Here is a 6,282-nt window from a genome sequence, read left to right on the forward strand (position 1 = left end):
CAGTGCACCACCGTCAAGGTTTGGGAAGTAATGGATAGAGTACAGATAACGTCCTTTTAGAAGACCCATCTTTCCGCCCGTTCATTGAGAAATTTGCTAAAGGACGAGGATGCATTCTTTTCTGACTATGCTGGAGCTCATTTGCAGTTGTTTGAACTTGGATATGCAGATATTTGAATAAGAACATTGGGCTAGCTGGCTTGGGAATCTTTTCTTCTGTTTAATCTCGGATAGCTAGAGTAGGTAGCTGGGCGAAAATATTGGTGGGTTTGAGTCATTTGGTATTAGTATATAGGTGAAGAGAAGGGTATTTTTGGGATAATAAGATAAAGTTGTTTTACTCATAAGGGTTAAAATGTCATTTTATAGCATCACTTAACAGAGACTGATGATAGGGGGTTTGAGTTTAATTTGGTGAAAGAGAGGGGGCGTTCCTATAATACTGGCATTCTCCAGGGGGTGGTGCTATAAATTACCCATTTCTATTTTATATTTTTTGATTTTTTTTAAATGCATTAGTATTGAGTCACTTAAAGATATTATTTATTTATTTTGTCTCATCCATCATCAAGGTTATTGTTTATTTATTAATTTATCTCATCCATCATCACGAGTTTAGTAATCTATTTTTTTATTGGTATTGGATTGGTATTGGTATCAGTTGATATTAATTTTGATTGGTATTGAATTTAATATTACATTCTCCGTTAGGATTGCGGACACATGGTTTTAGAGATTAAAAAAGAATTGATGAAAGTATTGGATCTGTATCATTCTCAACCAATACCTGATATAAACCACTTAATCCTTCCACCATTGAAAAGAGTTTTAAATTTATGGGAACTCGCCACCCTCTAATGGAGGAATTGGACCCATATAAAGTATTGATTTTCATTCCCAATCAATTTGAAAAAAAAATTAATAGGTTACAAGTGAAAAGGAGGGCTAATCTGGGTATTTAAAAAAAGCAGGGAGAGATGTAAAAGTCTAAAAGCAAGGGAGTATTAGAAAAAAAGTAAAAGGTAGGGGAATGTTAGTAAACATAGGCCAAGTGTAGGGCAGTGATAGTAAATTCCCCATTAATTTTAGTATCATCACCCATAATCCATTTGTCATTAGAAGAGGCAAAATTCTAGACTTTCTTGATACCTGACTAAATAAAAGAAGAATGGGGTAAAAAGCTTCAGAGTGCCAACTTTATTTAATTATTTGACTTTGTCACACCCCGGTTCCACTCGCTTGAAGGCTGGTGACATGGGCACACACACGTGTCCACAATCCATCCAAGATCCACGATGCAATACTTAAAGTGCATAAATTTATGAAATGATTCTACGATTACAAGATAATAATAATAGTCAATTATACATAATTGGTGAAGTCTAATGATATTGATCATATTTGTTAAAAGATTTTTTACAATGGAAGTCATAATTACGGTTATGCCTCTAGGGCTACATCTGATATGTAAAACAAAATGGTCAAAAGGAAGATGATACTCTCATCTTCAACATGCTCTGAATGCACAGTCGTCACATACGCAACCATCCTCGTGCATAGCTAACTTCTCATCCCAGAGGTCACCTCCGTAAAGAGCCAACTTCTCAGCTACATACTCTGGATGGTTACCTGAATAAAAATCTAAAAATGGGGCAACATCGGGGGTGAGCTTCCATGAAGCCTAGTGAGGTTTACACACAAACAATCACAGTATTCTATAAAAATAGAGACAAGTATAAATGTTCAACCACAACAATATTAATGAAATTAGATGAATGCAATTATATGATCCGGTTATTAACAAACAATCTTAAGCAACAGATTCTATGTTCAAAATGGGTATTAGTGATACTGCAACATAGGGCACATCCCTGGTTCACCTGTCTGGAGAACCCCTTCATCCTTCCAGCGATCTACTCCAGTTGCAAGTCAGGGGCCTATAGGTTTTGGTCCGGATAACCCCTTCGGCTACCCGTAAACCTTTAATAAATAATCCCACCCTACAGCCATGGTCCTGGTTCGGAGAACCCCTTCTGGCCATCCGAGCTGTAGGACAGTCACGGTCCTGGTTTGGAGAACCCCTTCAGATCTTCGTGTTGTGCTGTGGGATAGCCAATACATTAACACCCATTAGCAAGGGTTGTAGCACCCGGGTTATTTTCCTAGCCTAATAAATTCTAAGTCAATATTGGGTATTAGTACTACTGCAACATAGGGGATATCCCTAGTTCACCGCTTCGGAGAACCCCTTCGATCTTTCAGCGATATACGCTAGTTGCAAGTTAGGAGCCTATAGGTTCCAGTCCGAAGAACCCTTTCGGATACCCGCAAACCCCTATTGAATAATCCCACCCTAGAGCCACGGTCTCGGTCCGGAGAACCCCTTCGGGTCATCCAAGTTATAGACAGTCACGGTCTTGGTTTGGAGAACCCCTTCAGGTCTTCATGCTGTGCTATGGGATAGCCAACACATAAACCCCTATTGACAAGGTTATAGTACCAGGGTGGTTATCCTAGTCTAATGCATTCTAACATGCCACATTATATATCATAGTCATACTCATACACACACCATCATACTATTATGCAATATCACATTCACTAAATAGAACAAGTTTACAATATGCAATCCATCATGACCATGAGCATAAATATCATGTTTAAATAACAATATCATCAATATCCATGATTCAATATTCAATTAGAAAACTAATTTAACATACAATTACCATAAGCACATGCATGAGTAACATGTTATAAACACTCCATAAATAACACAAAATCCCCTCACCTCGAGTCCTAGGTGATGATGGACAGCCGATGGCCTTGCGCCGCGTTGTCTCATCACCTTTTGGTTCTACTCCTAGGATACATAAGATTTTCAAGAAAATAAATCATCCCTAGAGAAATAAGACCCTAAGCACATGTTCTAGCTTCATTTCCTATTTCTTTTTTCTTTGAAATCATTCTCAAATTGGGGGTTTTATCATTATAGAGTTGATTTATACGTGGGGGATGTTTATCCACCTCAATTAGCTTAAATTAAGTGTATTCAATGGGTTGGTTAAGATGGGATTACACAATGCACTAAAATTCCCTAAAGTTCATGTTGCGACTAAGCAAAATTTGAGAATTTCGGTTGAGGGTTTATGTAGTGACCACCAATGGCCTATGTGATCACCCCAATCCACGGTACATATATTTAATTTCATTTTTCCCAACCCAAATTTGGGTTTGAATGATGGGATATAGAGGATTTGGGCAAAACCCACCATTTCCAGGGTTTAGTTACCAAAATTAGGGATTTTAAGTGGGAAAATCATGAAGGAGAGATCATAGACTCAAATTGATCCATCAATCTTGCTAAGATAAGTCTCCTACACCAGGCCCCTCTCCCAATTTGTAGCATTGACAAGAGGGAGGCGGGTTTAGGAAATTTCCTCATTTCTAGGTTTTGTGTTGCCCAAATTGAGGTTTGAAATGGGGATTTCACTATGGAGGGTTCATGTATTCAAATTGAACCATTAATCTTGCTAAGACAACTCCCCAACATCAAATCCCACCCCCAAATTAGTAGTTTGACAAATGGGGGGTGAGAATTGGTTGGGGGGTTTTCCCCATTGACTCAAAAGAGAGTAGAAATGGAAGGGAGAGAGATAGATGACACAATTAGAAGGTAGAGAGGGAGACAGCTTACCTTAGATGGGTACGTGCTTCCCTTGATTCTCTCTTCTTCCTCTTCCCTTGCTCTTCTCCTTTCTCCCTTCTTCCTTCTCCCTTCTCTTGCTTTTAGTTTGGTGAGAATGAAAGGAATGCATAAAGACTTCTATTTATATAGTCACTTAAGTTAACAAAGGGCTATTTGACAAAATAATGAGTTTCTAACCTTTACTAGTTAAAATTATAATTTGGATAAAGGGCCCACCTTGGGGTGTCCCAATATATTAATCTCTTTCTAATTATGTTGTTCCATCTTTGGGATTGGGTTTGAGTTACCCGACTGCAAGGGGTCAGGCCCCACCTCACAGTATATTTTATTATTTAAGCTTGGAAAATTTTTCTGTGAGGTGTGAGGGCTTGACTAACCTTTTCCTCTGTATTTGGAAACCTTTTCAAATTTTGAGGCATGAATAGCAGGTACAAGTGGGATTATCCTTCCCTTATTGGTAAAACATAGCTGCTACCCAGTATTCATTGGTACTGGTGTCGTCCGGTGCCTCATCTGTATATTTAAAATAGAAATTTTAGGGCACGGGTATAACAGACTCTTATATATAATTTCTAAGACTCTTATATATAATTTCTAAGAGATAAATTCACTTTTAACATAATGGTAGAGCTTGCAAAATGGAGCAGTATTCATATCCCCAAGATGTCTTATATAGAGCCCACCTTCATTAATGGTCTTACACACTGTATTCCATTTAATTGTAATACCTTTGAAGAATCTAGTAGATCCTCATTACAAATAAAGTTACACATCTAACTTTTTATCAAAGCAATAGGAGACAAAGGCCATTTGTAGATGGAAAAGTTATGGATCAAGAAATAATTGATTTCACCAATTGGTTCTGCCAGCTGTAGAGATTAACTTGCCTTTCCACCAAGAGAGCCTCACCTTGAATTTACAACGAGGGGGGTGGAGGATAAAGTCTTTCTTCACTCTTTCCTCAAAAAATTCTACCCGAAGTATTTAATAGGTAATCTTCTCTCAAAGAAGCCGACAATGCCAAGAAGTCTAACCTTCTTATCAGAGTAACATTTCCTATAAAAACCTTGCTCTTTCCCAAGTGAATTATTTGCCTCAGAATAGTCTTGATACTTTTAAAGGAACAGTTGAAGCTGCCCACATGGCGTAGAACAACATTCATAAGAAGAGATACATCATTTGTAAATAAAATATGGGAGCTAACAGAAATAACTCTCGGCCCCAGTGGATCTTTAATTTTCCCTTTCAACTTTACAGTTGTTGATTCCACAACACAACACAACACCTCTTTTGTGATGAGAAAGAGAATTGGAGCAAGTGGATCTCCTTGCCTAGACCACTTTCAACATCAAACGAGCCCACAAGGCCTCTATAGAAAAGGATGAGTAGTTTTACAGCGGATAAGAGCTAGTGTATCAAATTAATCAAGATCTCTAAGAAACCGAATTTCTCATAGCATCAAATATGAAGCCCCAAATCCATAATATCATAAAACTTTGGATGTTCAGCCAAGTAGCTAGTTATTTCTAAAATATTATGCCCCCATATCTATGCTTCAAGTGCTCTTAGTATTCATGAAGTGGTTACCATAAAAAAGTGGTATAGTGAAAACTTGATTTTTATTGGGTTAAGCTCAACATTGATTGTTGCACATTTGGCAATTTAGGCTATGCAGGGACATGAGGAATTTTTAGGGACTGCCCATGCATATGACATCACCTTAAAAGTTTCAGCTCATAGGTAGGTATTGCATAAAAAAATTGGGCTGAATTCGATGCTTTCTTTGTAGGTTTTCGGTTTTCTATGGATAGGAATAAATAAATTTTGGGTGGAATGTGATTTAGCTTTAGTAACTTGAGGGGTGTTCTTCTGGTAGTTCTTTTCATGACTTTTTAGTTGTTCTTTGCGACTTCTGGATCCCTCCTATGATCTCCAGTTGAACCTACTATCATAGCTGAGATCAAGCTTCCCATGCTTGATGCCTCGACGTTCCTCTTGGTATTCAAAGGTATATAGACTTTTAGACTAGGAAACCCTGATCTACAACCACCCTCACGTGCCCGCACAAAATCCTTTACATTTGTCGGCATGGTAGGCCACCAGAGTCCTACCAATAGAATAGTGCAATGGATTAGGAACCACTCTATTCATTGGTTCATTTTGCATTTTTTTTTAATTTTTTTTAATAAGCCTTTTTTAGATGGTTGGATGTGGAGAATCACACATTGCTATCCTGAGTTGAATTTAATTGTAGATTCCTTAGCAAACAAGGCTGTTCAATCTCAAGCTACATAATCTTATGCATTTTCGCTATCCTTTAATTGTTAGGACTTTAGGTAGGACTTAGAGGAGAGACGTCGCTATAGATTTTGTTGAACATCTTATTTCTATAATTTTCTATTCGGTTGGTTTTTTCCCTTTGCTTATGTCAATGCTGAAGGTGAAGGGAAAGCTAACGTTGGTTTTTCATTTTGTATTGTTGAGATATCCATTCACATGGATATCTTTGATGTACATTCTTCTATCATTTTTTTGTATTTAATTTAATAAAATTTTTCTTATTATTAGTAAAA

At 37.5% G+C, this 6,282-nt stretch overlaps 1 long non-coding RNA gene across 1 annotated transcript; it reads right to left on the minus strand.

Moving 5' to 3' along the window:
- Positions 1-1,425: 1,425 nt before the first annotated feature.
- Positions 1,426-3,791, minus strand: LOC122066167. The gene is made up of 3 exons (XR_006136264.1): positions 3,698-3,791; positions 2,792-2,863; positions 1,426-1,641 (listed from the first exon to the last, which is right to left on the minus strand). It is a non-coding gene; the product is annotated as an uncharacterized LOC122066167 (long non-coding RNA).
- Positions 3,792-6,282: the final 2,491 nt, after the last annotated feature.

Source organism: Macadamia integrifolia, unplaced genomic scaffold, assembly GCF_013358625.1.
Source record: "Macadamia integrifolia cultivar HAES 741 unplaced genomic scaffold, SCU_Mint_v3 scaffold2275, whole genome shotgun sequence".
Classification (NCBI taxonomy): domain Eukaryota; kingdom Viridiplantae; phylum Streptophyta; class Magnoliopsida; order Proteales; family Proteaceae; genus Macadamia; species Macadamia integrifolia.